General features: G+C 46.6%; 1 protein-coding gene across 1 annotated transcript in view; it reads left to right on the forward strand.

Moving 5' to 3' along the window:
- Nucleotides 1–362: 362 nt before the first annotated feature.
- The window catches only part of KCNS3 (potassium voltage-gated channel modifier subfamily S member 3), a 33,871-nt gene continuing 18,157 nt past the window's right edge, over nucleotides 363–16,076 (forward strand). Inside the window, exon 1 of the mRNA XM_082851614.1 lies at nucleotides 363–494. The gene's annotated coding sequence lies outside the window, so the exon portion shown is untranslated. The remainder of the gene's footprint in view (nucleotides 495–16,076) is intronic.

Raw genomic sequence — 16,076 nt, forward strand, 5'->3', positions numbered from 1 at the left:
TACTCCCAGCTGCGGAGGGCTCGCAGGTGGGAGGCGCAGGGCGCGCTCCGGCATCCCCCCGGCCTGGGCGCGCAGCTCCACGGGTGACTCTGCACTTGGGTCTGGGCGGGGGCGCGCGCCGCGCGGGGCCGCCTCTCAGTCCATCCAACAGTTCGCCTGTCGCGCGGCCCGATCCCGGCAGCCAGCAACCGCCCGCGGCACAGCGCCGCGCCCTCGGCTGGGGGAGCGCCGACTGGGAGCCCGAGGCGAGGCGGCGTGCGGAGCTGGGACCAATGGGGCGGCGGCCCAGCGGCCGGCCCCGCCCCGCCCCTCCGGCGGCTCCCGGGCGCCGCGCGCCTGCCGGGCGGGACAGACAGACTGACCGACGCGGGGCGCCCGGCTCTCCTCGCCGCAGCCGCGGCGGGCGCAGGGCCGCGCGGAGACGCCTGATCCCTGCAGCGCCGGCGGGCGGCGTCGCAGAGCGGAGCCAGCCAGAGACGTCGGGACTCCTGCAGGTACCTGCTTGTGTCCCCTCCTCTCCCTGCGCTCGGGAGACTTCTCCGTGCGACCCCGCAACTTTCCCCGCCTTTTTTTGCCCAGCCCCGCCGTGGCCTAGGTCACGGGTGCACGAACCCGCAGATCTACACCCGCAGGGGGACTTCGCATCCTGCTGGGCGCCTGTCTCCGGCGCTGTCCATCCTCCAGTTCCCAGACCCGTCGTTGCTGGAGTCCTAAGGATCCGCCTGTTGCGCGGGCTGTCGGCAGCCGAGGCAGTGTCTGGGTGCCTCGGAAAGCCGCAGGGAGGGTGTCTAGAATCCGCTCTTGAGCGCGGGGTGGAGGACGGATGGAGGCGGGAGAATCGAGGAGCCGGGGAAAGGCGGCACTTCGCGGAGGGGCATCCCTGGGGCGTTTCCTTAGCCGGGAAGCCGTTCCTTCTCTTCCTCGAGAGGAGGCGCTTTCCTGACGAACGTAAGTGCTTCCCAGGCCGCCTGCTCCGCCTTCTTCCCTGTCATTCTCCCCTCCCCTTTGCCCTGCAGCGGTGCGAGGCGCCCCGCGACAGTTGCTGGGAAGAGCGCAGCCAGGGCCCTTGCTCTGGTGCCGCGCTGCGCCCAGGGACTGCCGGCGCGCTCCGGGTGCGAGCGGCTTGTGGCTTGCAGGGCCCGTGTTGAGTCTCCCGCAGACTGCGTTCGGATCAGTGGTAGCGATGGGAGTGGGAGCCTCGGGGTCGGGAACTTTCCTTTCCCGCGCCTCTCTGGGTGGCTGCCCGACTTCTGCAGGTGGATGGGCTGGCGAGAGAAGCAGACCTGCCGGCAGGGGCCGCGGCGAGGCGGGCTGGGCGCCTTTCGCATTGCAGGGATCACTCCGAACCGCCACCCGCGCCGCCTCCCCGGCTCTGCCTCTTGTCGTTTGTGCCCTTGGTGTCTCCAGCGTCTCGGCGGGGGACACTGAGCCGGTAGTCTAACTGAGGCAGCCCACGACTGGGGTGGACGGCAGCCAAGACCTACCTCCACCCGCGGAAATGGCCCTGGGGCCCTAGTCTGATGCTGGGGCGCGGTGGTGGGGTGTTTCTCCTCGCCCTCCTGGAGAGTAGGCTCTTGATTTTTGTCTTTCATGTCACCCTCCGAGAGAGGAGCAGGTGAGAAAAACCGGATGGGAAACCTTCCCCTCCCTTTTCATGTATTTGCTTAAGTGATTTGCATAAGCGCTGGCTTAGAACTGTGTAAGTTACCCCTAGTTGCTCCCCTTTCTAGACTACTCGCAAATACCTGCCCAGGTAAACAGGCAGCAAGCATTTTCCTGAGCACCTGCCCGCTTGCTAAAGTCAGATGCCCTGGTGCCTCCCTCCCCACATGTCTCAGGCTGAGAGAGGGTGGCATTGATTCTGTGGTTGAACTTGGGGTACTGGGCAGGCCTCATTCTACCTCTGTTGTAAACTGCTTGAAGGCACTGATTCACTCAGAGTATATCTACAGCCAGCCCACAGTGGCTGGGCCAGTCCTTGGTCATACCCAGAGCATGGTGAAGTTTCTGCCTCCCAGTCTATTCCGTTTTTCCTCACCAGATTCGTTCCTTCTCCTGTTCTAATCTTAAATTAGCCATTTCAGAACTAGGAATTGTCAGTATTAGGGTAGGGAGGAGATGATACTGAAGTACTCAAGAATCCTGAAGCCAGAGCATGTTGTGAATATTTTAAGGAGACTTGCAGGACCTGTGTGGACTCAGGCTTGTGTCTGAGCCATCATTACCTGGAAAATCAGCCTGAACCAAAAAGCCATTAATGAATACAGCAAAGCTAAGGTTTTGCTGGTTAAAGTGTGCGAGAGCAAATTGGGAGGTTGGAAGCAACCTTTGTTCTGTTCAGAAATATTAAAATATTAAAAAGCCAATGCTCTGACACTTGAGTTTGCCAGCAAAGCACTAGTTAAGGTTTTTCTTCTTCCTTATTATTATTATTTTTTTAAAGTAGGGGAAGAGTGGGCACTTCAGCCACCTCCTCTGTCTTCAGTGGGTTTTGCCCTTCGCTGTAATCCTTCACAGACCCTGCCTCCCTCTGTGCTACCAGAGATCTCCATCTGCCCTGTGTCTGGCATTTGGGGCTGGGATGTGCGTCAGCTCTGAGAGACCGCAGGCATCACAAGGGTTTTCCTCCACTTCTTTTTTTTTTTTCTGGCCTCTCCATGAGAGGCATGAGGGATCTTAGTTCCCCAGTTCCCCAGACCGGGGATTGGACCCAGGTCCCCTGCAGTGGAAGCGTGGAGTCTTAACCACTGGATGGCCAGGGAAGCCTTCTTTCTTTTTTTTTTTTTTTCTTTTTTTATAGATGATATTTATTGTCTGGATACCATATGCCAGCTATGCTGCTTGGCACTTTTCCAGGCATTATCTCATTTAATCCTCAGGACACCCCCATTGGGAAGTGAGGTTTCCCTTCTTGGTCACAGTGTTTCAGGGGGAGCCAGCAGTAGATGGAGCCCCTGCAGGGCATTCGGAGCCTGATGGGAGACCGCAGGGTGGGGCTGAGCCTGAGGTCTCACTGGCAGGTGAGGACAGCTATCCAGGATGGGGTGAGGCAGAGGGGCAGGTGGGCGTGTTTATTGTCTCTGCTGATCAGGTGTCAGGAAGGTAGATCTGCCTGGGTGCCACTTGTGTGAAAAACCTACTAGGACTGGGGACCTGGGCTCTAGCCTGATTTCTACCTGCTTATGGCTCCTTGACTCAACATAAGTCACTTGGCTTCTCTGAGCCTCAGTCTCTTTAGCTGCAAGGATGTAGACATCTGACATTGTTGTTACCCCGTACTAGGCACTATGCTGAAAGCTCTCCACGTATTAATTCACTTCATCCTGATGACAACCCTAGGAGGTAGGCTCTTTTATTATCCCATTTTAATTTAATTTTATTGGCTTAAAACAACAGAAAAATGTTCTCTCACAGTTCTGGAGGCTGGAAGTCCCAAATCAAGGTTACCCACAGGGGTACCCTCCCTCCAGAGGTTCTGTGGGCAATCTGTTCGTTGCCTATTCTAGCTTTTGGTAGCTCCAGGCATTCCTTGGCTTATGGCTACATAACTCTGACCTCTGCCTCCGTGAATTAACCTATTGTAGATGAGAAAAAAGAGACAAATGAGTATCGTGTGCAAAGTCACATAATGAGGATGTTGTAAAGCCAGGATTCTATCCCTGGCAATCTGGCTGTGGAGCCACTGTGAGATTCTGTCCTTTTTGTTTGTCCCTATAGCCCTGACGCTGTGCCCTGCACTTAATAGGACTCAGACTGGGCTTGTTGAATGGTGACAGGGAGAGGTGGCTTGCTGTTACCAAGCGACTTTTTGGCCCCCTCTCTCCCCTTGGAAAGAAACTTGAAAACGATGCAAGAAAAATGTTCTTTTTTCTTTTGCCAAAGTTATCCTCTTTCCAATGGAATTCTGCCCAGCTAGTTGGGAAGAAAGGAGACAGATCATAAAGACTGTGGGCCAAGTCCACCATCTTTGTGTCTCACAAAGGAGGGCAGTGGATGTGGGGGGTGCTTGGAGGTGGTGGAGTTTGAATTTCATCCTGAAGCTGGCTTTTGGTCATTGCTCTTGGCTAGTCAGGGTGCTTAGTTGGAGCAGGGGAGGAGGAGAAAGTACTTTTTACTGTAGTTATTTTATTTTGCATTCAGTGACATGGTAGGTGAAACTTGGAGAGAAATCCCAATTGCGATGAGCACATCAATGACGTTTAGAATGTGCAGCCAAATGTAGAAGCTGATTTAGAAGAACTCCCATCCTTGTTTTCCTTTATCATTTCTTTAGATCACCCTTTGCAACTTTGCAACACACACACCTACCCCTTATAAAAGTAAACTCTTCTTGCTAAGCTATAAGTAGTTCCTAGATTAGGTTGTAGTGTTTTTCTTTGTGGGCAACGGGGTCTTGCTGTTTCCGGAGTCCTGAGGGGCCTTGCATCATGGTGGCTTTTTTTTTTTTTTTCAGAAGCTTTTCCAGCATATTTCTGCTTACTTTCTATTGGTCAGAATTGTGTAAGAGGCAGAGAAAGCAAGCAGCTTTTAAAATATATATATATATATAAAACTTTTTATTTTATACTGGAGTATAGCTGATTAACAATGTTGTTAGTTTCAGGTGTACAGCAAAGTGATTCAGTTATACATATACATGTATCTATTCTTTTTCAAATTCTTTTCCCATTTAGGTTGCTACATAATATTGAGCAGAGTTCCCTGTTGCACCATGGTTTGCTTGGAGTAGATACCTTATAAAATTGTCTTTAACTGCACAAGCGTTGGATGATAAAGGCCCAAGACCCCCTTTTAGGCGGTAACGTTACAGATGTTAATGTTGACAGCAGCTGGCTACGGTGTGCTTGCCGAAGTTCCCAACGAATGAAGCATCCTGCTGGGGTCCTGAGCAGATCAGCTGAGCTCAACTGAGCACCCAGCAGATGCTCACCAATGTTGACTTAATGATTAACTTCTGTGGTCTTGTATATATCCTCTTTACATATACAATTATGCACAAGCATTTATTCAACAAGTATTTGAGTACTTATCCCATATTATGTACAAGGCTGGGGCTGCGTAGGAGACAGACGTTAAACAAATAAATGCAAACATTTGAGCAGAGGCAAATGTTCTAAAGAACTTCATCTGGGAGAGTAGCAAGGGTGGGAGGGTGCTAGTTTAGATGGGGGAGCTGGGAAGACCTTTCTGAGGAAGAGACTTCTCCTTCTGAGGGATGGAGAAGAGTTTATCATGTGAAAAGGCAGAGAAAAAGATTTCTGGGCTGCACGGTGTGAGGATTCTAAGGCAGGAATGAGCATTGATGGTTGGAGGAGCTCCAGGAGAACTGGCCGGGGCACTGGGAGAAGGTTGGAGAGGAGGGCAAGGGCCAGATCATGCTGTGTGCTTTGAGCCAAGTTCAGGATCTTAGAGTTTATCCTGAGGGCTCTGAGAAAGAGATAATGGAATAGTGGCAGGGGAGTGTCAGCTTATGTTTCTAGAAGATCACCTGTGAAGGCTGTGAAAACGATATTAAAGAAGAAAAGATCAGAGAGGTTCCAGCATGGCAGTTGGGAGCCTAGTTAGAGGCATGCTGGGGATGTGGAACCTCAAGCCAGCTTGGACTGAGTGAGAACGAATGGGTGGTGAGGAAGTGGTACAGGTACAGGTTGATTGTGAAACAAAACAGAGACAGGGTGAGTGCAGGGCAGGGTTTGCATTTATGTCCGTCTATGTGGAAGGCGACCGCGGCTGATGTTAGGGAACTGAGTCCAGCTCCTCAATAAACCAACACATACCCATCTCTGTATGTGGGGTTACGTGGTACGTACTAGCACTTCTAGAAGGTTAGACATTTGTCTGACTCTGTCTCCAATCGCTGGGTAAGTTTAAGCGTATCACTTGTCCTTCCCTGTTTTTTTTTCCCACAGCCTGGAAATGTTATGATTAAAAAACTAGGTAATCTTTCTATGAGTATTCTTCTTCCATAATGTCATTTGTATGTGTTAATTTGGATTGTTTATATAAATTGAATTAGGAGAACTAGGAGTGGGTATGTGGGAACATTTGTGGCGAGATTCTAAGCATTTGGTCCTTGGTGATCACCGGTAAGCTGCTTTCGAATTGGCTTAAATGGAGAGAAATCAGTGATCAGCGTGGTGGTGGTGAGGAGATGCCAAGCCTCTCCAAGATGTATGGGGGCGAGGCCCAATGGGGAGCCTGAGGCATGGCTAGAGGCCAATTTTCTGTGTTTCAGTGGAATCCTCCTTTACCAGGTCTTCCTCGTCACATGAGACTCTTCCTGTTTACTCACTGGTATCTTGTAAAAAGATGCAAGAGAGCAACATATGGTCCGTCATCTGAGAACCCATGTTTAGTGGAATATGTTGGCCTAAAGATCAATAAGGAACATCACAGATAGGCTGATGGAGTCTTGAGGAAGCGGTGGGTGAGTTCCCAGTGACCAATTTATAGTTGTAAGGAGAGCATAAAAAGGACCATATAATTGAAAATTACTCCAAACATTGGTTCAGAGGCCTTTTGAAGACTTCTTTCAGTAATGGTGACTTATATCCTGACAAATAATTAGTGTGTTGAGATAAAAGGATATCAGCAGACTAGCATTTTGGGCTTGAACACGTTTACATTGATTTACTTACATTCTTCTATGAACTGGTTTGGCTTTTCCTAGGCCCTGAGTGGCCTGCCAAAGTGAACCTAAAATCATCTCCTGTGATTTACTTAAGGTAAAGAGTTTATTTGGCTAAAGAGATGGGAGATCTCTGTGGTTAAAGATCGTGGTTTGCAGATTTGGATACGCCTGGCAAAAGTATTTCAGCACTTTTGTCATTGAGGTCAGTAAATCGTACCTTCTGGGTAGTGTTTTCTTGTAGGTTTTTAAGATCCCAGTTTTCTAAGCGTGGTACCGTCCTGAGGCCACTGACATAAGACCTCTGCCCGGCCTCCACCTCTTGGTCATGAGCTGTTGCCTGGCCAAGATTTAGCCCCTAGGCTTTTTCAAGTTTGAGCCTTCTTGGTGAAGCTTGTCTCCTCTGTGCTAAATGTGTAAATAAAAAGTGTCATTATGTGACAATGTTTATCTATCTATCTATCTATCATCTATGCTGAGGTGCAAAACGATATCAATATCCCCATACATTATCATCTCCTTAAATCACAAATCCTACAGTGTAGGATCTCCAAATAGGCAAAAATAGGAATCATATGAAAGTTCATATGGGGCCTGAGAGCTTCACCTTTAAGCAGTTTCCACAGGCTTCTGGATCTAAATAGAAATCAAATGTCAGAATGGTGCCTCTTTTTGGCGATGAGCACCGAGTTCTCTTTTCCCAGCTGCTCCAGACTTAAAATGTGGAAGGTGCAGCACACTTTGCCTTCTCATCTTGTGTCTTCTATTTAGCACTTTGAAGCAGAGAGTACCCGGTAGGATGTACAGTTATATAATGTGGCCCTAAACTCCCCTGGCTTTGCTTTATTACCAGTTGCTCCTATCGCCCATATCAGCAGTTGCACGCCAGCAAGCCCTGTTTTACAATCCTTCATTTGTAAGTTAGTGTCAGCACTTCGGAAATAATTCCCACTTAAGCGTTATTAGGCATCAGGGTTAGGTTTCAGAGTGCCCCACGAATACAGAATTAAGTCCTAAGGAGTGGGGCGGTAGATGGCTTTGAGTAGTGGACGTGCAAGACTGTGTGGTGTAGACGGGAGGGGATGGAGCTCTCTCTCCTGGGAACAGGGTCCTGCCGCACACACCCATCTTCTCAGACGCAAGCCTCGAGGAGGAAGGGTGCCCGTTAGTGTGGGCTGCTTAGCTGATTGGGCAGAATAGACAAATCCACAAAAAAGTACCGTATCGGGTAGAGAGTTTCAGTTTTGCAAGGTGAATGGTGGCACAGCATCATGAATGCATTTAATACCACTGAACTGTACACTTGAAAATGGTTGAGATGTAAATTTTAGGTATTTTACCACAATAAAAAATTTGGAAGAAGGAGAAATTGAGATTCCAGTGCTATGAAATAACGTTTTCAAGTGTTTTTCTCTCAGGACTTTACATGCTTAAAAATTATTGAGAACCCCCCAAGAGCTTTTGTTAATGTGGGTTATATCTGTCAATATTTATATTAGAAATGAAAATAGATGCATTTCAAAGTATTTAATTATTAATTCATTAAAAATAACAGTAATCATCTCATAACATGTTAACATAAATGGCATGTTTTAATGAAAAGTAACCAGCTTTTTTTTTTTTTTTTTTTTTTTTTTTGCGGTACGCGGGCCTCTCACTGCTGCGGCCTCTCCCGTTGCGGAGCACAGGCTCCGGACGCGCAGGCTCAGCGGCCATGGCTCACGGGCGCAGCCACTCCGCGGCATGTGGGATCTTCCCGGACCGGGGCACGAACCCACGTCCCCTGCATCGGCAGGCGGACTCTCAACCATTGCGCCAACAGGGAAGCCCAGTAACTAGCTTTTTTAAACAACAAAATTATGAGTGACATTGTTTTACACTTTTACAAATTTATTTACTGTCCGGTTTAATAGAACACAATGGAATTCTTAGAGTTGCTTCTCTATTAAGTCTGTTACGTTTTCAAACCTCATACATCCTCTGGAAAACTCCATAGGACACTTGTGAGAGAATGAGAGGGAAACGGGAAGATAACATCTTAGTTTATTATGAAAATAGTTTTGACCTCATGAATACTTTAAAGGATCTTAGGAACCTCAGAGTTTCCTGACCACACTTTGAGAACTACTGCTATAGAATAAATGTCCAGCCAAGTTAATTTTTGGTTGTGTTATGTGTTTTAGTCTCTTTTCCTCTAATATTATCTGAATTTGAACTTTAGCAATTCCATATATTGCTTATCTGTGATTTCAAATGAAAGAACTAGGTGGCTCCTTAAAAAAAAAGAACTATCGTGTCATTTGTTTTTCTCAAGCATGCATTTTTATTTACTATGGAATGGGGACTTCCTTTCAACATCTCAGAAGGAAAGTCTGCACCCCTCCAGAGGCTGTGCTGAAAGCTGTCCCTGGGGCTCTGTCCTACTGTCACATGTTACTGCTGCGCTCACTGGAGGGCTTGGGGGCTCTCCTTTTCTTCCTCCCTGTTCTATCCCACCTCATTCTTCATTGTATGGAGAACTTGGAAACTCAGAGAGAGGTGAGCACACATAGGACGTAGATTGGAGAAAGGAGAGGTGTGAAAATTTATTTTAACACGTCAAATTGAAAACTTTCTGACTTGCATCACTGGGGATCTCATTATTTTATAATTTTTTCATATTGATAAAGTATGGAATTAGTCATAGTGGCTAGTTCTGGGCAAAGCATTAAAAAAATCCTCTCAGGATGGTTTTCAGGAGCTGGATGTTGGTGAAGCATACAAACATTTTTCCTCCCTTCCAAATAATGGATTAGGTGTTCTAGAAACCATCATATTTATTAGGTGCTATATGAGCCATCATATTTAAAATGTTAAGGGAAACTTCTTTTTGCGCCCCATGAAATAAATCGTCACTGTGGCAACTTACTACAGCAACAGACATTTGGCTGCTTCAGAGTTTTGTTGTAAATGTGCTGAGGATTTATGATTTGGCAAAATCTGTGACTCCTAGCAGCAATAAATACTTTCCTACAATCCTTTGGAAAGACCATAATGTGTCAGGTGTGCAGACTAGGCAGAAACAATAGCTTGGTCAGGCGTTCTCATCCTGTTGTCCTGGAGTCTCCAGGAAGGACTGCATGATGTGAAGACCCCTTCCAAACAGCCTTCTCCACTCTTTTGAGCAGGAAAATCCTTGTCTTTACTCTCATGCAGAGCATTAATTTAGTTATGCTTCCACCAAACATCTCTCCCACTTCTCTGCTGTATATCAGATGCTGATACCACTGTGTATTGGTGATATTGCTTACAAATATGGTTCGGTTCTGCAAGCATGGAGGGTGGTGCCTATGTAGCATGAGATGTGTACGTGGGAGCGTGTGCACGTGTGCACACGTGTAGTACGTCAAAGGGGAGTGTCCTGGAAGAGGTGACATTGGAGCTGATTTCTTGAAGACAGAACTGGAACTAACCGGAAAAGAAGGGAACAGGGAACAGCTTCAATGAGGAGAGTGAGCCGTAAGTTCGGGGATGGGAAAGAATCTGATGGGGCTGAGGCAGAGGGGTTGGAAGTAGATTGGGGGACGCAACCGTCAGAGAGGCAGGCAGGGATGTTCTTGCTTTGACATCAGTGGAGGAGTTTGAACTCTATCCCAAACACACTGGGGAGCCACTGAAGCTTTATCTAAACGACACGTTCTGACTTGTAGTTTAAAAAAGTCTCTCTGGCTGCCTGCGGAGGCGGAAGGGGTGTCAGTGAGAAGGGGGGGCAAGGTGCTGTCACTGACTCGTCTACTAGTGGGATTTGGGTGCATTAGAGCGGGGCCTCTGTCACCCAGGTAGTTAGTTTGACCTGTTCCTTAGACTTCTACATTCTTTATCTTTATATTTTAAGGTCAAGAATAGAGACCTCTCTGGGAAGGTTGAATGGAATTTTTGGCCACACATCTGCTTCCACTTCCTGCAGCCCCATAATTTCCTTTGGGTAATTATTCCTCCCCGTTTGAAAGTTGTCTTGGTGGGATGGTAAGTGTTAAGGATTTCCCCGAGGTTCCTTCTGCCCCAGTCCAGCCATTGGGTGGGCAGGTGACGTTGCCCAGCCTATCAGGCGTTCTGTCAGTGGAGGGACTGGAGGACGGAAAAGTCCACTGGCGTGTTCCTTGCTCTGCCTAACCAGACATCTTCTTCTCTCAGTTAGTTATTTCTGTTTCCATGTCCTTCAGAAGTGCCCTGGCTCCCGTCTGTTGCCAGGTGTGGTTTTTCAGACTTCTCTTTGGTCCTGAGAGCTTCAGATAGCCTCTGACTGACGCACACTGGATTTGCTAGTGAGTCCCCTGGTTGTTGTTTGTATCCAAAGGGCCTCCGGTGACGTGGGAAGTGTCCAAAGGCCTTACTTCACACCAGAGCATGAAGACTAATCTCATGGCCTTTTCTACTGGTTTTGAAAGGGGAACAGGGCAAACACAGGACAGTGTTTGCTGAAAGGGAACGAGGGAAGTACTGAAAGGGACACAGGAGACGAAGGCCCTGCCAGTGAACGTTGCGGGCCTCCCACTGTTGCCGCAGGTGATCCTGACTGCAGGTGTGTCTACCTGGGTGTGTGTGTGTGCGTGTGTGTGTGAAAATAGCATCAAAGAGATGGGGCAATTGCTGTGTATTTAGAATTTCAGTTCTTAGACAACACTCAGGGCTCTGGCAATATTTATGTAGTACTTATATAAATAAAGTATTGGGTACTGCTCGAAATGTGATATACATAATAACTCATTTGTTTCTCATCATAATACCTCGAGGTAGGTATTATCATTTTATCTTATATTACTTGTCCATCTATCTATCTATTTATCTATCTATCTAATCTATGTATCTACCAACAGATGAAGAAACATCAATGAGAGATTTTAATAATTTACCCAAGTCATAGAACTAGAAAGTGGCAGAATTGGAATTCAAATCAGGTCAGGCTAAGTACAGAGTCTATGCTCTTGCCTATGAATGTGAACCTTAGCTTTAGATACTATCTACAGTCAGGAAGACTGACTGTACATACTTTGTTGAGAAAAGTGCACAAAAAAATTGTGACCCTTGTATTGAACACCTGTGCTCTATACAATGACCTTTGAAGATGTTTTGTAGCTTTTCATAGAAAGAACATGAGATGATAAAGGTTACGTGTATTCTTCCCACGCTTATCTAGGGATATAGGATAAAAGTGAAGTTTGCTGTAAGTACATGAGCCTGGTGTGTGAGGACAGACAGCCAACAGGAGCAGAGTATGACCAGCTCACCCACACGGGCCTCGCTCGGGGAGCCGGACTTGGGCCCAGGGCTTGCCGTCTCCCATGTGGACTTAACCATTCTGAACCTCACTTTCCTCATCCGTAAATGATGGATTATAATAATGCCTGCCTCTCTGGGTGGATCTGGGGATGAAAGAAGATCATTCATTCATCCATTGTTTCTTGCTGGGCATCAAGGATGCAAAAATTAAGAAAAAATAGGCCCTGCCTTTGGAGAGCTCACAGAGTCATGGTGGAGGCTTCGAGGAAATTGTTCTACTGCAGCTCAGCAAGTTATATACTCAGATGGAGGCAGATACTGGCGGATGGGGGATGGGGGGACCTGGTTTTGGGGTAGGGAGAGGTCAGGGGTCAGGGCTTGGTTTTGAAGAATATGATAGAGAATATGAGTCTTGAAGGGCATTCTGAGCAAACAAGTGAGAAGTTAGGGGCACTTGTGGAGAATTTCAAGTAATTCTTTACAGTTCTAGAGTTTGAGTTGGGTTGTGACAGGTGAGGATAATGGATGAGGAATGATAATAATACTGACAGCTAACATTTAATTGAGCATTAACTACGTACCAAGCACAGAGAGCTTTATTTGTATTATCTCATTTTTAGGTCTTGTCACTGCCCGATGTGCTATGTGATATTTTGTAGCCATGTTTCACAAATGAGGAAATTGAGGCTCAGAGAACTTAAATGACTTGCCCAAGTCACATGGTTAGTGAGTGGCGGAGCTGGGATTGAGACTCAAGCCGTCTGGATCTAGAGTTTATCCTGAAGGCCAAGGGAGCCATCAAGCACATTAAGGTTGTGCATTTTAGAAGGTAACTTTAGCTTGGATTGAAGAATGAATTTGAGAGTAGGGAATGGGGACAGGCCTAAGGCAGGGAGGACGGTCAGAAGTCTGTGGAGTAAACCATGGAAAAATACCAAGCGTCTGAATGAAAGCAGAGGCAGGAGAGAGAGAGGGGAAGGAAAGGGACTTGAGAGATATTTGGGAGCAGAGGATGAAAGGAAAGTGTGGACGTGTTTATTTCAAGGTCCCATTAGGACAGTTGAATGGATACATCCAGTAGGCAGTTCCATGAGTCCACAATGTAGGAGGAAGCTGAGGGCTGGAGATCCACACCTGACCTCTGGAGTTGGGTGAAATTTTCAGGGAGAAGAACTGCGGGATGAGGAAGTACCCACGGGGTGGGGAGGTGACACAGACTTGAGACCTGCAGATTGTATCCAGGCTACAGATCTGTTTGATTTGGCTTTACAGTATTAAAACATTAACAACAAAGTTGATAACAGTGAAAAAGTTGGGAAAGTTCCCATAAAAATAAGATTTGTGGGCATTCTTGACAGTGTGGGGCAGTCTGGCCACCTGATGCTCACAGCTAAGGGATAGCGGTCCTTTTTTGGCAGGGCTGGTGCTCTCCAGCTTGTCACAATGGCCAGGTGACCTCCTTTCTCATTTTGGGCTCCTGCTGAGCCCCTGCAGGTATTTTATTTTGTGACCTCAGATTTAAGATTTGGGAAGAGGAAGCAGAGTTTCATAGGAAACCAAGAATAAGTAGCCAGACAAGCGGCGTCAGTGAACGGCAGGGGCCGCGAGGTCAGCAGTGACAGATGCCTTGGACAAGTGAGTCACGCACAGCCGGGTTTGGTCACCTGAAGATGCCTTTAGCAAAAACACTTCGTGCGGCGTTAGGGTAGGTATTGTAGCAGAAGAAGGAAGGATGAGTGTAAAAAATGTTTTCAAGCAGCTGTGTTGCAAAGAGGAATTTGGGGTTGGGAGATTTTATTTTGTGTTATTTTTTGATATGTGAATGCCTTCAGCACATCTATATAAGGACGTATGTGATATAAAATAGTACTTTCTTCATTTACCCTTGACTTACATTTTATAACTACAAGGAATCCAGTCTTGGCTTTGGTTGTTTAGCAGATGATCCTACAAGAAAAAGGTTGTTCTTATTAAAACTACCTGCTCCCAGGGTATAGGATGGCGTGAGGTGCTTTATATGCCTATGAAGACGGCCCTGTGAACTTCTGATTTTACCAGCATTCAATGCAGTTTTGCTATTCTGATATGTAAGCAGCAGTGCCTTTAGAGGGGTAATTCTACATTTTAGCAACAGCAAGTTAAGTCAAGCCGTGGCCATGTGGTGATTTATAACCTGCATTTACTTATGCCTTTGTAAGCTGTCCATTTCCTTTTTTATCATTTGCCAGGTGGAATCTGTGTGATGATCGTATCAACCAGCATCCCTTCTATTTCAGTCTGGGTTTGTGTGCTTTTATTGGTTTTATGCCATATGCCAATTTTTCCATTTACTTTTTTTGTATTTGTTATGCTATAGCTTGATCTAACTTATTGTGTGTGTGTGTGTGTGTGTGTGTGTGTGTGTGTGTGTGTGTGTGTGTGTTGGAACTATCTTGTCTTTGATGTAAAACTCTTTTTATTAAGGAAAAAAATGTATCTCCCTTCTGCAGTGGCTGATAAATAAGCTACTTTTCCTCTGTGGTGGCCACAATTTCAAACTCACATCTGCTATGATTTTTCTTTTCTCCCAGTAGTGCAGTGGGCAAGAAAGACTTTAAAATTCGACATGGGATGGAAGCAGCCAGTAGCCAAGCTATGTGATAAATGTAAACCAACTAACTGATTATCAGTCAACTCAACATGTAATTTTTAAGACCCTCATATGTGTCATGTAAAGTTCAAGGCACTGGGGGATACAGTGACGCATAAGGCAAAAGTTTCTGCTTTCATGGAGCTCACATCCAAGTGGGGAAACAAACTATAAATAAAATAAAGAAACAAAGCATATGTCTCTACGTGTATTTTAGGGATTAACAAATGCTAAGGGGAAAAAATAAAGTAAGGAAGGGGGCTTGGAGTTTCATCGAGGGATATTTTAGATAGGGTAACCAAGGAAGGCATCACTGAGAAGCTATCATTTGACTAAAGACCTGAGAGAAGTGAGGAAAAAGCCATGCAATCACCTGGAGACAGAGCGTTCTAGGCACAGAGATCAGCCAGTGCAAAGGCCCTGAGGCAGGAATGTGCCTCGCTTGGCATGATTAAGGACTGTTACAGGGACCAGTATGGGAATGAAAGGGAGTGAGAGGAGTAGAAAATGAAATCAGATGTCAGGCGGGGGAGGGGAGATTTTACTCTGAGTAACATGGAAGCCACTGCTGGGTTGAACACAGGAGCAAAGTGAAGTGACTTACATTTTGACAGGATCTCCAGCTAAGGCATCGTCAACTCTTTGTGCCACAGACCCCTTTGGTGGTCTGGGAAGCCTATGGACCACTTTTCAGAATAGCATTTTTAAATGCAAAAAAAAAAAGTCACAAGATAAAAAAGAATCCAATTGTATGCAAATACAGTTATCAAAATACTAAAACCCATTTATGACTTAGCAATACAGGTATATGTTCTTCTTCATTAACTCATTAAAGATGATCTAGCCATTTCAGATCACTGCAGTTCCTGGTGCACTGCTCTACCTGGTGGCAGCCTCTAATTTTTCAGATGTTCTAGAACAGTGATAACTCCAAGAGGGTTTTTTTTTTTTTTTTTCCTGACTGGTTCCTTGTGGCTGAATAGTTCAGGAGACCTGGGGTGTGGTCCCTCTGTTTCAACAGATTCTCTGTATGGCCACATGCAATACATTTCCCTTCCACAGAGACATCTCTCACTTGGGTAACTCCTGGCTCACAAAGGTGTGGACGGTACAGGCAGAATTCTTCATATTGTAAGAAGAAAGAATCTATTTAAATATGCCCAGGGAATTCCCTGGCGGCCCAGTGGTTAGGACTCTGAGCTTCCACTGCAGGGGGCCTGGGTTTGATCCCTGGTTGGAGAACTAAGATCCCACAAGCCACATGGCATGGCCAAGAAAAAAAAAGCTAAATAAATAAGTAAATAAATAGCCCATGTCATAGGGCTGTATCTTGGCCAAACGCACCCATTTTCCGCTCTCCGTACCTACCACAAGCTTTTTAGCCTCCATGTCTTTGCACGTGTTCTTTCCTCTGCTTGGAGAACAGCCTTACGCTTACCTGTCTCCTTTACCTGTTCACATCTGACCTGACTCTCGGGGCTCAGCTCTGATACAGCTGGTTATGTAGTTGTCCTTCCTTCCCTATCTGAGGAGGACCCTTTACTTCCTCTGAACTGCAGC

The sequence above is a fragment of the Leucopleurus acutus genome (assembly GCF_964270905.1).
Source record: "Leucopleurus acutus genome assembly, chromosome: 12".
Lineage (NCBI taxonomy): Eukaryota > Metazoa > Chordata > Mammalia > Artiodactyla > Delphinidae > Leucopleurus > Leucopleurus acutus.